We start from the raw sequence: 22,136 nt of genomic DNA on the forward strand, positions 1-22,136 counted from the left end.
GGGCTCTTTGGACAAATAGTTGATTCTAGAGCTGGGGCAGGAAATACACAAGACAAGTCTGGAACATCTAGTAGAACCAGAAATAAAGAAAATGCTAAAAAAGAATAAATATATATTTTATAAATATAAATATGTATTGGGTGGCTTTGCTGTACAGCAGAAATTTATGGAACACTATAAATCAACTATACTTTAATAAAAAATTTAAAAGAAACCCCATAATGATGAGAGTATGTTAGAGGATAAAAGAGTCAACTGAATGCACACCAATGGACAAAGGTGGAAAAAATTTGAGCAGGAAAATGAAATAGTATTGGATTATCATCCAAAGTATGGAATACATACCCATGAGTCCATATTGATATAAATAAATGAGTGGATTACTAAGTAACTAACTAGAGGAAAAGCAGAAAGTCTCCTGTGCAGAAGAATTTCAAATGATTTTTGTAGATACTCTGCCCTCAAGGAGGTGTAACTTCTCAAGTATGGGCTCTGCAAGGTGAATTCCTTCCAAAAAGTACAATATTGGAGAGGGAGGAAAAAAAAAAAGAGCAACTATATGATGGAGACACCATCAAATACTACCTCAGTCAGGCAATCAAGGTAAATGTCAGTCACGTCAAGTCATTTTGAAAGCTTGGATGATGGGCTGAGAATGCACCTTATCTCTGTCTTTCCAAAACCTCCCAACCCTAATCAATCATGAGTCAAACATCAGACAAATTTCACCAGAGACTTTTACAAAACAGTTGACCAGTCAGCCCTCAACACTGTCAAGATTATCAAAAGAAGAAAATTCTGGGAGTTCCCACTATGGCGCATTGGGAACCCGGCATTGTTTCTTCAGTGGCTTGGGTTACTGCAGAGGCATGGGTTCGATGCCTGGCCTGGCAGAGTGGGTTAAGGATCTGTCATTGCCTTAGCTGTGGTGGAGGTTGCAGCTGTGGCATGGATTTGATCCCTGGCCCAGGAACTGCCATATGCTACTGGGGGAAAAAAAAAAAAACCACAAAGGAACAATCATAAGAAAATCAATTTGACATCAAATAAAACATCAGTTTGTTTTATTTAAAAGAGCACACCTGTAAAATTGGACCAAAAACACTTATGTAAATAAAGGGCCCTAAGGAAAAGCGTGTAAGTTTGTGTGTTTTCCCTTTATTACTCCTTCTCCATTTTTATAATCATCCTGGTTGGCGGAGCCAGGCACTCTTATTAATCAATCAGTAAATTAATGCCATTATGAATTCAACCTCATATACTTCAAATACAGTTGAGCACCTGTGCTGTGGGGTACAGAGGAGACAGAGTTGAATGGGATCCATTCCTACTCTTAAGGAGTTCACAGCACAAAAATAAATATTTTTCTATTATGAATTATAATTAAACTTAATAAATGCTAAATAAATTATCCTTAATCATAAGTGATCTATTTTAGCTTTTAATATTTATGAAATCAGTATGCATTCTAAAACACAGTATCAGAAGAGAGAAGAAATGCAGAGTTGTTAGCCTAAATTTTTTTGTCTTTTTCTTGGCTGCACCCACTGCTAGGGATGGAATCAAGCTGCAGCAGCGCTGGATCCTTAACACTCTGCATCAGAGCAGGAACTCCTAGCCTGAATATTTGAATTTAGATATGTATTAAAAGAATCCGTGCATCTGATTGCCATCTCCATTGAGATATTTGCTTTGAAAGTGCTACACATCATTGAATTTTAATTTATATTTGCATCCTTGTTTTTTCAAATAAACTTTTTATCTGAGAATAGTGAGTCCCATATACCCCATAATGAGTTTCCCCTATTATTAGTTTCTCATACTGGTATGGTGACAATTAATGAAACAATATCGATACATTATTACTAACTAAACTCCACATCACATTTTTCTAGTTTTTCCCTAATGCCCTTTTTCATTTCCAGAATTCCAACCTGGATACTGCATTACATTTCCTTGTTGTATCTTCTTAGATTCTTCCTGACTATGACAATTTCGCAGAATTTCCTTCTTATTTATTTAGGGTGCACCCACCACTGAACCGCTGCAGTCAGATTATTAACCTACTGTGCCAAAGCAGGAACTTCTGATTTTTTATGTCCAATAAAATGGTAATTTAGAACTATTTCACCAAAAGCATTTGCATGATATATTTAAGTAAAACAACACTGGGAAAGACAAAAAAAATCCAGAAGCTTCGAATTATCCTAAGAACATTTGGAAACAGTCACCCAATATCTACCATACATGTAGGAGGAATCATAGTTTCTGGGGATGATGATTTTAAACAAGAGAGTTGAAGAAGAGTTTAATATCTTGTGGCAAGGTGAGTGCTGTGAAATTATTAGAAATGACTTAATCTTTTATTGCAGATCTTCTTCGGTGATTCTATTTCCAGATATCCACTTTCACTCTCCCAGTTAACCATTCTGGAAGCCCCTGGTCTATCTGGAAATGTCCTTCTCCGTATTTCAATAGCAAATTAATCACAACGTCTTGTACTTCTAAGCACAGAGTGTCTTTTGAATTTGCCCACTTCTAAAGGTGGTTAGTCTTTTTGTCTGAGCTACCATTGTTCACTAAGGGATTTCTTTTCTTTGATTCTTGTCCCTTCTGATCCATTGCTACACGGGAGCCAAAGGGACAACTATCAAATGCAAATTTTATGAGGTCATTCTGAAGACTTCCTGTTGTTCTTGGCATAAAGCTTAAAATCTTTCCTCAGCTTCTCCTCCTCTGTAGTGAACATCACAGTGCAGCGACTGGACCCCCTCCCTTCAGGATTAAGGTATTCATCTCCCAGTTAGCTGACATGGGGCTCACCCAGGGAATCAACCTCAGTTGAGAGGCAGTTACCATCTAATGGTTGCTCAATAGCAGGATATACAAAGGTGTATCCCCCTTGCCTCAGTTTGGGACAAACCTAAAGGGCCACCCCAGCTCCTCATGTTGTCTACTGAGTTCTCTGTTACAACAATATTGAAGTTCAAAGTCTCCCTTTGCTCAATCTTGCTTCCCCTCACCTCCCTTTGAGATATCATCCCTAGTACACACCCTAACAATCCTCCTCTTCCCCCTCCAACTCAAATCTCTATCTCAGAGGCTGTTTCCCATGAATCCAATTTAAGACACCACCAACTCTCTTGTCTCACCTTTCTCTCTCTCTGCATAGAATGCATCCTCTGCCCCAACTCTGTGTCAACCTGGATTTCTTTCGTTTTTTTTTTTTAACCTCGATTTCAGTCCTGTGTCTGCACCAATTGATGGAGCTGAGGCTCATCATTTGACACATTTACTCTTCTATAAAAGAAGGCATTCTACGCCATTTGTAGCAACATGGATGTACTTGGAGATTACCATACTAAGTTAAGGAAGTGACACAGAGGAAGACAAATACCATATGTTATCACTTAAATGTGGATCCTAAAATATGATACAAATGAACTTCTTTACTAAACAGAAACAGACTCACAGACATGGAAAATAAATTTATGGTTATCAAAAGGGATTGGGGGATATAAATTAGGAGTTTGGGATTAACAGATACACACTACCACATATAAAATAAACAACAAGGACCTACTGTACAGCACAGGGAACTATATTCGATATCTTGTAATGACCTATAACGGAAAAATAATATGAAAAAGAATATATATGTATATATGTATAACTGAATTACTTTCCTATGTATTTGAAACAAACACATTGTAAATCGACCATACTTCAATAAAAGATTTTGTAGAAGTGATAACATCATTAAAAAATAAATAAATGATGGCACTCTAGAGGAGAGATTCTTAAGCCTTCACATGCCTGTGAATCACACTGGTCTTGCTAAAATACATGTTTGGATTTTCAGAGATTCTGCATTTTAATATTAGCTCCGAGGTGATGCTGATGGTCCTGGTCTATAGACTACATTCTAGTATTAAGATTCTAGAAATTCACATAGATTTATTGTAGTTGTACTGGTTTGACAGGCAGCAGCACAGAATTCTGGATCAAAAATTCTGAAATCTCAGAGAATTGGCTTCAATTCCCCTCTCTGCCCAACCCCCCTCCAGCTCTGTGGCTTTGATCAGGCTATTCGTTCCAAATCTCAGTCTCCTCATTTACAAAATGGGAGGAAATGATGCCAACTCTTGGGTATCACAGTGGAGACTGAATGATACGATACAGGCAGAGCACTTAGCACAATGCCTGGCCCATAGTTCTCAAAAATTGTCAGCTTCATATTATAACTTCACATCCGCATTCCATGTGGGAATGTGGAGAGGGTGATTATGGATCAGTTCCTTGAGCTGCAGCCGACATCCAGATGAGCACTGCTAGTAGCATCATCTGTGAACTATAAGTGGTACAGAGCTGCAGAGAGGAATCCAGAGCAGAGCTGACCGGGTGCAGAAAAATGAAGAGGGGCTCTATCAAACAGAAGAGTAAAAGCTAGGAAGGGAGATGGAACTCCCTTACGGAATTTTCCATGTCATTTCACAGGTAAAGGAAGGCACATAAATTTCAGCTACCGGCTGTTCTGTGTTCTGTGGGTCAGATGACCTGGAAAGTGGGCAATGGATTCCTCGCAGAAGAGAACCTATCATGTTATTCCTCTTTTCTGCCCTTTGTGCTTAGTAGCCCCTCCCAGAATACACCCTTAAGACTCATGCTGGGTTTAATCCTAGCAAGTGTATATATGATCAAAAAACCAGTCATCCCCAAAGATAGCATTAAAAGGGACTTCGTGGCCTCAACATGTTTTCTTTGATTCAGAGCAAAGGAGCTCTATCAACAGGAAGCACTGTCGTCTTCTCTCAGTAAGGAGGGCTGAAAGCAGCAGCTGTTGTATGAGCCAGCATGTGGACAAAGGGACAAAGGGACACATCTTGGAGCTGTGTGAGACAAACAGGCAAACGGCGAATGTCATTAATTCCATTTCAGCCAAGAGCAGGTGCAGACGGGCTGGAGAGGCAAGGCCATACCGAGGACAGCAAAGTTAAGGGGGGGTTGGTGGGGTGGGATTTGGGGAGGGTATGGGTAGCTGCCTAGCAAAACTTTTATGCCTATAAGTCAGTTTTAGCCTCCAACTTGAGCAAATGCACTGTCAGAGGAAGGGCAAAGCTAAGACAAGCCTATGTAAAATCATTCTGTTTTTAACTGGTGAAACAAACTCTGCATAGAGTGGAACACATTTTGCAAAAGACCTTCAATGCCTCTCAAAATATGAAGGGGAAAGGGAACATGAAATTTAATTGAGCTCATTATAACTCAGTCCTGCTTGCCTTTTTTCTCCCCCTGTGGCTGCATTCACAGCATAGGGAAGTTCCTGGGCCAGGGATCAAACCTGAGCCCCAGCTGTGACCGACACCACAGGCGTGGCAACACTGGATGCCTAACCCACTGTGCTGGGCCAGGGATTGAATTCATGCTGCCTCAGAGACAACATGGGATCCTTTACTCACTGTGCTACAACAGGAACTCCCAGTCTTGCTTGCTTTTTAGTAAGTTCAGGTAATATTAATGTTTTAGTCATCTACTAAGAGCAATATGTACACTGTTCTAAATGAATGAGGTTTTCCTATACTCACAACTCATTCATTCACCATTCAACTTCATTTCTAGCTTCCTCTGCTGTTAAATGTGGCCTAAGAATGGGCTCCTCACCATTGGAACATGAACAGAAGGGATGCACTCCAAGTCTAGCCCATAAAAACTTTTATCTCACAATCATAACTCTCTTTCTTCATTTGAATGCAGAACAGAGAAGATTTATAGAATCTTCTGGAAGATTGAGTCACAAGACGGGACATTGAGTTGTTAAGTGATTGCATGAAGTAGAGCTCAAATGCTCAGCTGATTCCATGGCCACATTATCTATGTGAGAAATAAACATCTATTGTGCTAAGCCATTTAAATTTTTGTGCTATATGCTGCAACAGCTAATCTACCCAGACTAATACATGCATATAATGCAAAGAGGGTAAGGAAGATGAGTTGTCTTAGTTCCAAGGAATCTGGGAAGGCATTGCAGATATGAAAACACTCAACGGAGTAGAAGAAGGACTAGAAGTTTCTGAAACAGGCAAGGGAGAGGTGTAGTGCATTCTGGGGGCGGGTGAGAACAAATGCAAGGGTAAGACATCGCTAAATCAAATGGATTATTTGGGAAATTATGTTTTCATATGGTTGGAATGTTAGATGGCAGGTGAGACTTGGGAGGCAGCAGACAAATGAGGGGCAGGCGTGGGCAAACTATGGCCCATGGGTCAGTTTCAGCCTGCTACTTGTTTTGGTACGACCTATGAACTAATAATGGTTTTTGCATTTTTAAATGGTTGGGAAAAAAATCAAAAGAATATTTTATGACATACGAGAATGACATGAAATTCAAATTTCAATGTCAATAAGTTTTCTTGGAATATGGCCATGCTCATTCATTTATATTCCTTCTAAGGCTGCTTTTGCACTACAATAGCAAATGGCAGAAATGAGTAGTTGTGACAGAGACCATATGGCCCACAAACCCTAAAATATTCACTATCTGCCTTTTTACAGAAAAGTTTGCCAACATTCACCTTAGAGTTCAGACTTTATCACATGTAATAGACTATATTATTGTTCCCATTCTTCACTCATCATTGCATCCATACTCTGTGGCTTTGAATTTTATACCACTGGGTAAATTATATTTTTCTGCCTCATTGATTTTGGGCTTGGGCCAGATGACTTGCTTTCGTTAATGGTACATGAGAGGAAGTGATAGTGCTCTTGTTTTAAGCCTTGGCAATAAGGGAAATTACATGTTTTTGCTTTTCCTTCTTGTATATCTATCATTGTCACTAGAAGGATATATTCCTCATAAGAATGAAAAGAATGTGGAGCAGAGCCACTAGAAATGAACCTCAGACCCAGAAACTGATGCAGAGCCATTCTAGCCAATTCTCATATCTATTAGAGTATTAATAAACATTGATTGTTGTATGCCAATGAGCTTCAGGATTGTTTGTTAAGTGGAAGTAGCTGACTGATACATCACGTGGCTGCTGAGGAAAGAAAATTGAGCTGCAAACCTGGAAACACTTCCTTATAACTGAATGTTAAAAAACACTAGCAAGTTTAGGTCACTGAGGCTAATGCTAAAGGTGTTTTATATTAATCATATACAAGCCTGGTAGGAAAGCAAAATCATAGTGAATTTAGGCAGAAAATTCTTGACTCTACTTTTCTTAATACCTGAACGAGGCCTCTGGCATTCTTTCCCTAAAGTTAAGTGGTTCTATCTTTGCATAGAAATTGTCTTTTTCTTCCTTTTATTGCAACTTATATTTGTTTTGGCATACCACTGCTATGTCTTTAATGGCTCTCTCACACAGATACCCCACATCTGACCTGTATAATTTTGGAGCTTAAGAATCTCTAATTTATGCATCCCAGGAAATTCTCACATATAAATCATTCTATAAAATGTCTAAGGAGAAGAGGTGAAACACCAAAAGTGCCCCTTCTAGGTTTCTTGGCTAATACCTAGGTGGGTTGTCATGGTGACTAGAGAAGAGATGAAGAACAGAGAAGAGATTGGAGGATATATTGTCATATTGGGACCTAAAAAGCCTTTGTGAACATTTACTTCTTGGAAATTAACTCAGGAAATGGCATCATTCACTGACTTGGTTTTCTGGGTATCAAAAGTTCAATGAAATCCCCTCATGATTCTATAAACTATGATTATTTCTTCTTTCTCTTATCTCAGAGACCTAGGGACCATGTCTACGAGAAGAAGTATTCTGGGCATAGCAATATTAAAATTCAAAATTTGATATTTTCTTATTATATCAAAGTTTCCCACTTCTTTCCAGTTACCACCTGTCTGCTCATCACAAAAATTAAGCAAATAAGCCAGGGAGATACAGAAAACCACAATCATACTCAAAATAATGAAATCACCATCTCTAGAAGACATAGGCATCAATATTTTTTGAAACTCCTAGGTGATTCCAATGTCCTGATAAGTTTTAGAACCAATGCTCTGAGCCTGTTCTGCTCATCATAGGAGTACAAAGAGGCAATCACATCCTTAAAAGAGTTGGGGACATTTAGTCCAGATCAAGACATGCATCAGTTAGGATGTTTTCAGTTTCAAAGTAAAAAAATTCCTTTTTTAAAGTTACTCAATGAATTTTATTACATTTATGATTGTACAATAATCATCACAAACTAATTTTATAGCATTTCCATCCCAAACCCCAGCACACTCCCCACTTCCCAACCTGTCTCATTTGGAAACCATAAGTTTTTCAAAGTCTGTGAGTCAGTATGTGTTCTGCAAAGAAGTTCATTGTGTCCTTTTTTTAGATTCCCCGTGTAAGTGATAGTATATGATGTTGGTGTCTCACTAACTTCACTTAGCATGATAATTTCTAGGTCCATCCATGTGGCTGCAAATGCTATTATTTCTTTACTTTTAATGGCTGAGTAATATTCCGTCGTGTATATGTACCACATCTTCTTGTCCACTCCTCTGTCAATGGACATTTAGGTTGTTTCCACGTCTTGGCTATTGTGTATAGTGTTGCAATGAACATCAAAGTACATGTGTCTTTTCAAGTCATGGTTTTCTCTGGGTATATGCCCAGGAGTGGGATTGCTGGATCAAATAAAGTAAAAGAAATCTGATTCACATAAGTTCACACACAGTAAGACCATATGTGTATTACACAAATGGAAAGTTTAATGGCAGGACCTTTTCTGTCTCTCCATGCTGCCATCCATGGTGTTATCAGTGGTGGTTCTAAGAGATCACCCCAGAAGCACCTGGGGATATATGCTTTCCTTTCAGGTTCAGCCCAAGAGAGAAAGCTTTCTTTTTCTCAACTATTGGACAATGCCCTACCTTTGCTTTGACTGGATCAACTCAGGTGTGTGCCACCTCCATCCACATATTAACCAATAACTAAGCGTCTTACCTCAGGCTGCTACAAAAAAATACTATGTGGCTTAAGCAACAGAGATTTATTTCTCACAGTTCTGGAGGCTGAGAAACCCAAGATCAAAGTGCCAACAGATTTATTTGATGAGAGTCCATTTCCTGGGTTACAAATTGCTGCTTTCTCTTCGTACCCTCATGTGGCCTTCCTTTTCTTATAAGGCCACTAATACCATTATGAGGGCATCACCCTCATAGTGTACTTTAAACCTAATTACCTCACAAATACCTTACCTCCAAATACCATCACAATTTTGGGGCTTCAAAATTCAAAATGTATGAATTTTGGGGAAACACAAACATTAGCTCATAACACTAGCTAACTGGCCAGCAGAGTCTCTACTGATTGGCTTAAAGCTGGGGTATAACTCATTTCTTAACCAATTACTGGGACAAATGTTTGGTTTAGGCCAATTAGACCTGGCCCATAAAAGGATAGGGCTGGATCCTGTTAAGAAGGGAAAAGTATGGAATAGCTGTTGGCTAGACAATAAACAAACATCCACTGAAGAGCAGGAACAAAGCAGAAGATGCTTTAGATGATTCTTTGATTCTTCTTGGGTAGCAGAATAGAACTGGGTTTCTTCTGAGAAGAGGATGTCCTTTCACTCATTCTTTTCCAAGTCATGAACCATGTAGACAGATGATAAGCATCACCAAAGTCTGATTGTTCCTGACATTTTGGATTTCTTCTGTCATCTTAACCATTCTAGGAAGAGGAGAGGAACAGAGGTATTTGCCACTCAGGCAGCCAGAATGTACCAAGGAGTTAGGAAGTCCTCATTCATGGGCCCAAGAGAGCAGACTCTACTTCCTATCATAAAAACAATGGGCTACTCTTTACCCCACTGGAAAGATAACAAGTCATCCTCCGAATATCCTTAGCAACCTCCCAGTTTCCATAGAAGATGGCAGCTACTCTTCTTGTTTGATTGGGGTAACTCTCTGAGGAGTATGAAGTTCAAAGCCTCTAGAGATGAGAATCTTGGTTGAAGTAGTTCTCTGGTCAAAATGCAAACACTCTTTAGATTTGTCAAGTAAATCGTTAATAGCTATAAACCTTTTACTGTTAACTGGTGGGGCAAAGAAAATAAATCCAGGTGTCTCCTAAGGGAGTTAAAGGGCAGGAGTAGTGGACTAGTTTTCAGCTTGAGCTGCTCATAATTTCCACCAGATGAATTAAATCTGAATCTCTGAGGGGGAGACTCTGGTATTAATCTTTTCAAGCTTTAATGGTGATTCCACTGTACAGCTTAGATGGATACCTGGATTTGGTGAGGGCTTGTGGAACACCTTGGCTAGGTGAAGCAGCTGGAAGGTTTTGGAAGCTGGAGAGTAGAGTAGGTGGGGTGCAGCTGGGATAGAACTAAAGAGAGAAACAGCAGTGGATGGGGAGTTTGTTAGGGTACTGGAAGCAATTTGTACCGAAAGAACACACATCTTGGAGTTCCCACTGCGGCTTGGTGTAATGAACCCGACTAGTATCCATGACGTTGCAGGCTTGATTCTTGTCTCTGCTCAGTGGGTTAAGGATCAGGTGTTCCCACAAGCCATGGCTTAGGTTGCAGACATGGCTCAGATCCTGTGTTGCTCTGGCTGTGGTGCAGTCCAGCAGCCGTAGCTCTGGTTCGACCCCTAGCCTGGGAAATTCCAAATGCCATGGGTGCAGCCCTAAAAATTTGCTGAAATGATGTGTTGAATCTTCTGTATGCTCTTCTCGAACTTGAATGTTCTGTACATCCCTTGGGAACCTCTAAAAATTCAGTTTCTGATATAGCAGGTCAAAAATCAGTTCTGAGATTCTTCATTTCTAAGAATCACTGAGGTTATGCTGCTGCTGCTTTGCAGATGAAATCTGAGTAGCAATTATACAGTATATTATGAGATGGTACCATTTTTCCTGCTTTAGGGTACTAACCTAATTTCTCCCTAAAAACTTAGGAATCAAATAAGATATTGAAATTTGATAAAATTTCCTTTTTATTAAAAAGTGAAGCTGATCAGATGACTTATTTCCTTTGTAAGGGAGGAAAAATACCTTTTTTCTACCCATCTTAGATATAGACATTGGCTGTGTCTGTGTCACAAAAGACAGATTAACAAGAGAAAAGAACACAAATTTATTTAATGTAAGTTTTACATGACATGGAAGCCTTACAAAAGAAAACAAAGTCCTGAAGAAATAGTTAAAAACTTGAGTGTTTCTATACTAGTTAGATGAAGAGTGGAAAGTCATGGAAAAGTATAATAGGACAAAAAAAGGTAAGAGCTAAGAGTTGTTAACTGGGGAAAACTCAGCAAGGCTTCTCCTTTCCTCCACTTACCAGGGAGGGTACCTCTTACGTGAAGATCTTATGACCCATTTCAGGGGAAAGTCAGAGAGCCCTTCCAGCACTTGCCATTTCTCAAATTCCTTCAATTTAAAATATTCACTATGTCAAGATATTATATTTTGAGGCAGTGTACCATGAACAATATCCTTATCCCATTATCTGGCCAGACAGGTCCACCTACAGTAAAATTTCAGTGCCATTTGCACCGTCTAAGCCATACTTCACTGTTAGCTCAGCTTTTCTGATTCAGTCCTGTGGAGTTCTTGAGGGTTCATATGTACTGAGACTGAAGCTCTGAAGTTGAGGAAGAACAGTCAGGGACACAAGAGAATAATGAAACTCTTTCAGAAGGTTGACCCATGTCCCTTTGGAACCAATGATACATGCAATAAAAATAAATGTGGTGTGGGTGGGATAGATTGGGGTCAAGTACCTCAAGGGCTCCCATGAAAGGAAAATGCATTGTAGAAAGTTCAATTACCCAAAAAGTTAACAGCAGGATTTCTCATTTGCCTAGCAAAATGGACATTCTGAATTAAACATTACCATCAAATTGAGCCAGTGCTGGTGAAGTAATGCTCAAATAAATGAGTTTTTCGAAAAACATATTTTTCTTTAGAATGTTGGCTTCCTACTGCAATAGGCATTTTAGTCCAACCTATCCTCTGTCTGGATCAAAAGGAACATTTGTATTTTTGAGGGAGCACAAGAGAAGCTTCAGATTTCTCCAAGGGCCATTTATAACAATAAGCACAGGTTAGCAACGCCTTCTTATCCGGAGACCATAATCTGAATTTGAATTGGATTTCAATAAAGTAGCATTTGGAATGCAAATAGGAAAGTAATTAAGGTCACAAAAAAGGATGTAAAAGTATATGATTCTCTGAATGCATCCTAAAGTCGCTTTGGTTTGAACTCCTCTAGCTGGAGCCTGTGCAGAATAAGTTGTGCTAATACAGAGGCAAGAAAGCGACAGCTTTAAAAAAAAAATTCCGTCCTTTAATGTTCTTTGAAATTAGCATGCTGATAAAGTATGAATCTTTGCAATTAAATGGAAAGATAAAAGCAATGTACACATACTTATTCCAGAGAAACTTTTCCTGTGTGAATTAGCTCTCTAAGTTAATAAGCATGGATTGTGATAACACCATGAGATAGTTAGCAGCAGGATAGCTGATAACAGAATTTGGCTTTGCAATCTTTAAACACATAAGGAAGACATGGTCTACTGTATTACTGTTTACAGCTATTCATTCCCTTGCTTCCTTCTCAGAGGATCTTCCTGCCCCACTGATTCTAGATTTGATAGAACTTAGTTTGGCCAATGGAATAGGAGGTAATGTGATGTAGATCAAGTTCAAACAAAAGCTTTGAGTAAGTTTGTGTGGTTTGGCTTAGTCTCTTCCAAGTCCTCTCAAACAAAAATGGGCAAGAGCTTCTTGAGCCCGAATACTAAAATGAGGAAGACAAGTGAAGCAAAGCAGAGCCAATAAGAGCTGAGCAAAGCCACAGTCATTCGACTGATCCAGAGGTAACTTGTCACTGTTGACATGTAATGTGAGTGAGAAATACATGTTTACGATTGTAAGCCATTAAGTTTTGGTGGACTGGTTGTCAGTGCAAGCAAAACTATTATAGAAATTGGTATACAGAAATGTCAAGCTGCCACAGCATTCTCTCCCTTCTATTCTTTCTCCCTGTCTCTCTGTCTCTCTCTATCTCTGTCTCTCTCTCCTTCTCTTTCTACATACACACACTACACACACACATATACACACTTATGTGAGTGTGTGTATGGTGTGTGTGTTTTAATTTTCTAGGTTTTACTGCTTTGTTCACGTGCAGTTTTTAACTATGTTTTCTTGTTATCTTTGTTTTAATAACCCACAGAATGGGAGAAAATCTTTGCCAGTGAAGCAACTGACAAGGGAGTAATCTTCAAAATATACAAATATCTCATAGAGTTTTATATAAAAAACACAATAAAAAAATGGCTAGATCTAAATAGACATTTATCCAAAGAAGACATACAGATGGCCAATGGGCACATGAAAAGATGCTCAACATCACTAATTATTAGAGAAATGCAAATCAAAACTACAATGAGATATCACCTCACACCAGTCAGAACGGCCGTCATCAAAAAGTCTACAACCAATAAAGTCTGGAGAGGATGTGGAGAAAAGGGAACCCTCCTACACTGCTGGTGGGAATGTAAATTTGTACAACCACTATGGAGGTTTCTTTAAAAAGTAAATGTAGAGTTACCATACAATTGAGTGAGCCCACTCCTGGGCATCTATCTGGAGAAAACTATGATTTAGAAAGATACATGTACCCCCATATTCATCGCAGCACTATTTACAATAGCCAAGACAGGAAAGCAACTAAAATGTCCATTGACAGAGGAATGGATTAAGAAGATGTGGTGCATATAAAAAACGGAATGTCACTCCGACATAAAAAAGAATGTACTAATGCTATGGAACAACATGGATGAACCTAGAAATTATCATACTGAGTGAAGTCAGAGAAAGGCAATATCATAGGGGATCACTAATATGTGTGGAATCTAATAAAAATGATAAAAAAAAGAGCTTATTCACAAAACAGAGACAGAGTCAAAAGATTTCGAAACAAAACTTAGGGTTACCAAAGGGAAACACTGGGGTGAAGGATAAATTAGGAGCTTGGAAATTAACATATACATACTACTATATATAAAAATAGATAGGCAACAAGGACCTACTATATAATAGCACAGGGAAATCTACTCAATACTCTGTGGTAGCCTATATGGGGAAAGAATCTGAAAATGAATGGATATATGTGTATATGCATGGCTGGTTCACTGTGCTGTACACCTGAAACTAACACAACATTGTAAGTCAACTATACTCCAATAAAATTTATTTAAAAATAATCCATTCCAAAGGCAACAGTCTGCATCTATTAAACCCAAGCTCCCAATCCATCCCATTCCCTTCCCCTCCCTCTTGGCAACCACAAGTCTATTCTCCAAGTCCATGATTTTCTTTTCTGTGGAAAAGTTCATTTGTGCCATATATTAGATTCAACATTTATGAGGAGAATATTGGTTAAGGTCATGGATCTGCAACAAATGTGCCTTTGTTTGAAAACTGGCTCCTATAAAAACAGAGATAAGAGTTTTTACACTGTAAGATTTTTGTGCAGACAAAATGAGCTGAATCACTGAAGTCCTTACAAGAATTCTTGGATCTTAGAAAGCACTCAACACAGGAGACCTATTCATATATTATGTTTGTACAAACTATAAAACATTACGATAAAAATAACGTAAGTTAAAACTGGAAATCTGTAAGAATGGTTTTCCTTTTATAAAGGTTGGACATCTCTCCAGCTTAAAAAAAATGAGATGCTTAAATTTGTTCTCAGCAGCTGACTGAGCTTAGCATGTGGGTGATGTGATTTTAAAGACTGATGGATGGCAGACAGTGCTGTGGAGAGGGTTAGAACTCTGTGTGTGTGTGAGAGAGAGAAAGCTAGAAAGGGAGAGACAGTGAAGGAGAGAGACGGAGGAGGAGGGAGGGAGGGAGATCATTTTAGATTTCCCTACAATCCATAAGAAGGGCAGGTACACACCCGATTAAAAATGACTGGTGGAGGAGTAGGAGATGGGAGGGGGAGGGCCTGCTTTGGTCAAAGACCAATAGTATCTGCATCCATCTTCTCCTCCTTCCCTATTTTCCTCTCCCTCTTTGGGGGAGCTGATGATCATTAAGGAGTGTGCATTTCAGATAATTTTTCAAACCAGTGTTCATACTTAAGAGATCTTATGCAGGAGTCTCACTTTGAGCTCACAGAGAGAGATTAAAATGACAAACCAGCCTTCTACATGCTTTTTTTTTTTAACCCTCAGTACATTTGTAATAAGAGATTCTTGAGTGGAGAAACTTCCTAACTTTGAAAATTTCTGGAATCAGAGAACAGACAGCCTTTCCTTAGATTTTTTCCCCCTCCATCAGGACATAGATGCTCTTGAATCTACTTGGAGAAGGAATGTCAGTAGAAAAATGACTGAAAAAAATAGCCCTTTCTACTGTCCTGGGAAATTATTTACTGAGAGGAGCTTCTTAAATAGAAAAATCTGATTGCCTAGCTCGTGTGTGGATCTAGCCACCAGAGCACAAGTGATGCAGAAGCACGATGTAGGAACAAAGGGCTGATGGGGCCGATAACTGCAGGTCAAATGTCACACAAAGACAGCATGGGGACCTGCAATGAAAAAGTCTCCTGAGAAATGCAGGTCAGAATGAACAGCTGGAAAAATCATTTAACTGTGCCCTGGAGAATCATGCAAACTGTTGATATGGATGCAACTTCCATAATATGGGCTAAAGTTGAATATGCTACTACTGACAAATGCAAAGAAAATACAGCTTTGGGAGTTCCCGTCATGGCTCAGTGGTTAACGAATCTGACTAGGAACCATGAGGTTGCGGGTTTGATCCCTGGCCTTGCTCAGTGGGTTGAGGATCCAGCGTTGCCGTGAGCTGTGGTGTAGGTTGCAGATGCGGCTTGGATCCCGAGTTGCTGTGGCTCTGGCGTAGACCGGTGGCTACAGCTCCGATTCGACCCCTAGCCTGGGAACTTCCATATGCCATGGGAGCGGTCTAAGAAATAGCAAAAAGACAAAAAAAAAAAGAAAGAAAGAAAAAGAAAATAAAGCTTTATTTTCCTATTAATATTTTTTAAAAAGTATTTATGTATATGTCATATATATACACACACATATGTATATATAATTTTATATAGATGCATGAATGTAAACATGTATACACTCTTTTTAGACCAGGGGTCAGCAAAGGTATTCTATAGAGGGCCAGAGAGTGACTGTTTCCAGCTCGTGGACCCTATGGTCTCACATGCAACTGCTTAACTCTGTCCTTGTTAGGTCAAAGCACCCACAAACAGTACATAAATGAATGTGCATGGCTGTGTCTTAATAAAGCTTTATTTTCAAAAAAAGAGATGGTGGACTGGATTTGGCCCACAGGCAGTAGTTTTTCAACCCTGTTTTAGATCTTTATTTTCCCTTTTCTTGCACTGTTTGCCTCTCCTTCTTCTCCCCAAACACGTGCCAACTACCTCTAATTTCACCCTGCACATACAACCTATGTTAATTAGCATGCATGTCCTTCCATATTTTCCTTCATAAAACAGCTTTATATTTTCTTTCTATAACTCATACATCCTTGATCCACAGGAAAGTAGGGAGATGAAAACTTCAGTTGTAAATTAATGATTTCTTTATTAGTTAGGGTAAAAAATAACCTTAGCTGCTGAAGCAAACTCCCTAGTCTTAGCAGTCAAATCCAATACAATACTTAGTTCTCATTCACACAAAATACAATGCATGTAGTGTAGTGTATGACCAGTGGGGAGCTTTCAGTGGGTGGACTCAGAGATCCAGGTTCTCTCCATCTTGTGGCTTTGTTATCCCTCATGTCCTCTCAGTCCTAAACTCTTCTGGATCTTCTGCATGCACATCACTGACAGATAGAACAATTGAGAGGATCACATAGGAGCTTTTTATGGGTGAGGCTTAGAAATGGAATGTACCCCTGTCCACGTTCAATTGGTCAGGACTTAGTCACACGGATGCTTGTGACTACAAGGGATTCTGGGAAATATAATCACACTGTGTGCCCAGAGACACATTACCAAGCCCTCAATATACACAGTTTGGAAGACTTCTTTCCCTTCTAGTTTGAGAAATAATTTGAGTGCTGGAACTCACTCTGACATGTAACTCCTTCATGTCTTACTCATTGTTACATCCAGCTCAAATGTCATCTCTTCTCTGTAGCCTCCTCACATGCTCCACGCAAATTTTATAGTTTTATTAGTTCCTTGTAGTATTAAGAGTTTCTTCATTTTTCAGTCCTAAAGACCTTTATATATGTCCCTTTATTTTAGACCTGGTCACACTATTCTACATCCTTTTGTTCAACTTGTAAGTCCAGCCAGGCTAGTCTATATATGACTATATGAGGTCAAGGATATACAGATTTTGTTAAAATAATTTGAGCTTCTCTAGTCCTAACATGTTGCCTCATATAAAGCTTGGACTTTGGAACTTATTCTTCTGGTTGAATTGCTGACTGTCCTTATGAAAATTACTTACACTCTTTGTGCCTCAGTTTCCTAAACAATAAAATAGGGATTATAAAAATAGTACCTATCTCATAGAGTTGTAAGGATCAAAGGAGATGATATTTATAAAGTTCTTAGAACAGTGCATGGAGTGTAGTAAGCACTATATAAGGGCTTAACAAAAATAAATGGTTTAATAAATGTATTCTACTTGGCCAGCTGAAGCAAATCAGGATTTTTCCTTTTCTAGTAGTAATCATGTTATTATGTGAATCTGACCTTGAGAGAAAGCTGTCCTATATGCATTGCCCCAACTTATGGCCACTGTTCAATTGTTTCCTAAAGATCTAGTGCTACATATGGTATCCATACAAGCCACCATATCCTTGTTAGGCTTTCTAAAAGGCAAATAACATATGAACTAAGCATACTCTTGACTCTAATTTAGTAAGAAGAACAGATATTTACACTAAAAACTAGTCCTACATACATAAGCTGATATGGTTCACATTGGTTGTCATAAGAAACATTTCAAAAGTTTAGATGTAAAAGAATAATTAAAATTTGCTGTGTAAGTGTACATGGAGGATAAAGAAGTCGTGTGTGCCCATTGAGGATATGTGAATGGCTGCTCAGATAATATAAATATTAATGCAAAGGCCAAGATAAGAGGAGCACATACTGCTAGAAGAAAAGCAGACAAGAGAGCCCAGAAGCAAAAACAATGATTGGCATAAAAATGGGACTTCACAATTCAAGACCTCTTTCCTGTATTACTTACCTCTTTTTTTTTGTCTTTTGTCTTTTTTTGTTGTTGTTGTTGTTGCTATTTCTTGGGCCGCTCCCGAGGCATATGGAGGTTCCCAGGCTAGGGGTTGAATCGGAGCTGTAGCCCCTGGCCTACGCCAGAGCCACAGCAATGCGGGATCCGAGCCGCGTCTGCAACCTACACACAGCTCACGGAAAGGCCGGATCGTTAACCCACTGAGCAAGGGCAGGGACCGAACCCGCAACCTCATGGTTCCTAGTCGGATTCGTTAACCACTGTGCCACGACGGGAACTCCTGTATTACTTACCTCTTCTAATTCAACCCCTCACCCCTAATCAATCAAACATGGCCTGCCTTTGGGTTTACTCTCAACAACCAGATAACTCATGGTCACATGACTTAAACTGCAAGTATATGTACATTGAGATGTCAGGTTTATGTGGTGCGTTTGACATAAACTCACTCCAACACCAGAATTCATATTACTCTTCCAGAAATCTTTCATAAGGATGTAATAAATGAACAATATTTTGACTTATTTGCAATAACAAGAACTGCAGTCTTACCTATAGTAGCAGAACAAAGGAAACACTCTAACAATGGAGAAAGGGTTAACTAAGGTATGGACCGTGCATATTCTGGGATATTATGCAGCCACTTAAATTCCTGTCTTTAAAGTCCATAAAGAAAAAGAAATATGTGATTACAATATATGTTAGATTTTTTTTATAAGATTACAGCATGACTTGCACAATATAATCCTGATTTTATTAAACTTATATATATGCACTGACAAAGGTGAAAACTAAAAGGAAAAATATCAAAAAATTAATATTAATTATATCCAGCTACTGGGTTTATGGGCCACTTGGATTATCTTCTTACTTTTTTAAGGATTCTAGATATTCTTTAATAAGCACTTATTGCCTTTATAAGCAAAACAAATACACTGTAATTAAAACAATTTTAATTTTTATTGACAATTCATGTGAAAAACTGTTAGGTCAGGAAATAGTGCTTTGGGACCATATTTCACAGAGGGAGTTCCAGGATGGTAAAGGTGTAAAAGATGCAGAGATAATCAGAGTTACAGCAGCTATTGCCAACCCACAGCTAATGAATTGTGGGCAAGAAAAAAAAATCTTTATTCCAGTAAACCACTGTAAATCAGGGTTGTTTGTTATCCCAGGAAAGCTAAATCAGATGATAATGCTTGAAAGTTTCATGACCTTATTAGTTCTTCTCTTAACTATAAATCTTCTCCTAATTAGATTCATATGTTATATACATGGCACTATATATAAAATAGACAAGTAATGGGAACCTACTGTATAGCACAGGGAAATCTACTTGATACTCTGTAATAACCTATATGGGAAAAGAATGTGAAAATGGATATGCTTGTATGGATAACTGAATCATTTTGCTGTACACCTGAAACTAATTACAATACTGTAAATTAACTATACACCAATAAATTTTTTAAAAAAGATTCATATGTTAGACTAAACACTTTGGAGATTGTTTTACCTTCTCATTTTTTGGATGAGTAAGCTAAGGTTAAAATACCTTAAGTAACTTAACTAAATATACATTATGTTGATTTAATCACAAAAGCAGGACTGGAGTTTTCTTTGTCTCGAGCCCCTTCACTACTTTGCTAGTGGATAGGGTAACTGAGAGATTATTGGGGGAAATCTTGTGTGATGGTACCCCAAGTACAATTCTCCTAGGTCCAGTTTTTTTTTTAACCATAATATTATGGAGCAGTTCAGCTTCTAGCCTCTCTGTTGTAGATTACAGACCTTGAATCAGAAGCATGTAATAAAATTTGGGCAAAACCCATATATGAAAATTTTCATAAACTTATTAAAAATTGCTAAAGAACATGGATGCATGTACGTGTATGACTGAATCACTTTGTTGTACCTTAGAAATTATCACAACATTGTAAATCAACTATACTTCAATAAAACTTTAAAAACTGAAAAACATAATAAAGGTCACTAAAGGACACCAAACAAATGTTTATGATTAGAAAGTCAAAAGAATGTAAACACACCACTTCTCCTCAAACTGATGTGTAGTCCAATGAAAATCACAACAGATTTTTAAAAATTCATAAATCTACATGGAAGAGAAAACAGTCAAACTTATCTATACATTCATGAAGAAAAACGGGGTGAGCTCATTTACTATGGGAGATATTACTATATAATAAAGTGAAAAGTATGATCATTAGGACAATGAAGAATTCATACAGGGATAGAAAAAACAGACCAAAGAAACAGGACAGCCCAGAAACAGACATAAAGACAGCATTTAAAATCAGTGGAGAACAAATGGGCTTCTCAAGAAACAGTGGTCTAATTAATTAATTAATCTATAAAGAAACAAATGTATCCTAATTAGAGATCATCCACACAATTAGTTTTAGGTCGTATAAAAACTTAAGTGAGGAAAGCAAAAGTTTAAAATTTCTACAAGAAAAACAGGAGATAATCTTTATGAGTTTGGGATGGAAAACAATTTTATAAGCTACTTACAAAAGTATAAACTGGAGTTCCCGTTGTGGTGCAGTGGTTACCGAATCCGACTAGGAACCATGAGGTTGCGGGTTCGGTCCCTGCCCTTGCTCAGTGGGTTAACGATCCGGCCTTGCCGTGAGCTGTGGTGTAGGTTGCAGATGCGGCTCTGATCCCGCGTTACTGTGGCTCTGGCGTAGGCCAGGGGCTACAGCTCTGATTCGACCCCTAGCCCGGGAAACTCCATATGCCACGGGAGCGGCCCAAGAAATACCAAAAAGACAAAAAAAAAGTATAAACTATTAATGAAACAAACAATTGATAAATGTGACTACATTAAAAAAGTAAAGAAGTTTTGGTAATCAAAATATGCTATAAAGAAAATGAAAAAGCTACAACCTAGGAGAACATATTTGTGACATACCATCAATAAAGAATTATTATCCTAAATACATTAAGAATTTATAAAAATACATTAATAATTTATAAAAATTCATATAAAGATCCATATAAAGATAAACCAAGGAAAAATGATCAAAGACCACTTACAGAAAGAAAAAACCTCAATGACCAATAAACTTACAAAAACATGGCTTGATTTCATTACATGTTGGGGACATTATAAGGAAAAGTACAATGAACTGTCTTTGCAGTCCATAATGCTATGGACTGGATTGTGTCCCACCAAAATGGGACCCATTGTGACTATTTTTGGAGTAAGGACTCATTAAGTTTAAATGGCATAATAAGGGTGGGACTCTAATCCCATAGGATTAGTGTTCTTGTGAGAAAAGACATGAAGGGCTCTCTCTCTCCCCTTCCTCCCTCCCTCCGTGTCTCTTCTTTCTGCCAAGTGAGAACAGAGTGAGAAGGTGGCCATCTGCAAGGCAGGAAGAGAGCCCTCATTAGAACCCAACTATGCTGGTAACCTGACCTTGGACTTTAAACCTCCAGAATAGTGAGAAAGTAAGTTTTTGTTGTATAAGCCAAAGGCTTTGTTATGGCAGCCCAAGTTAAGACAACAAAAGGCAAAAAACTTTAGTCTGACAATACCAAGTAGTATGCATATGAGTGAGAAGAAATCTTATAGATTCCCAGTGGAACTAGAAATAAGTACTTTGAAAAAAAAGGTACTCCTCAATAATTTTAAAGATTGTGTGTATAGAATTATTGGCCAATGGAGACCTGCACAGAAAACTCTATCCAATATTCTGTGATAATGTATGTGGGGAAACAATCTGAAAGAGAATGGATGTGTGCACATATATAACTGAATCACTTCATTGTGCAGCAGAAATTATCAAAGCAATGTAAATCAACCATACTTCAATAAAACTTTAAATAATGAAAAAAATAAAGATAGTATAACCTACAATCCAGATATTCTACT

Source organism: Phacochoerus africanus, chromosome X (genome assembly GCF_016906955.1).
Source record: "Phacochoerus africanus isolate WHEZ1 chromosome X, ROS_Pafr_v1, whole genome shotgun sequence".
NCBI lineage: Eukaryota > Metazoa > Chordata > Mammalia > Artiodactyla > Suidae > Phacochoerus > Phacochoerus africanus.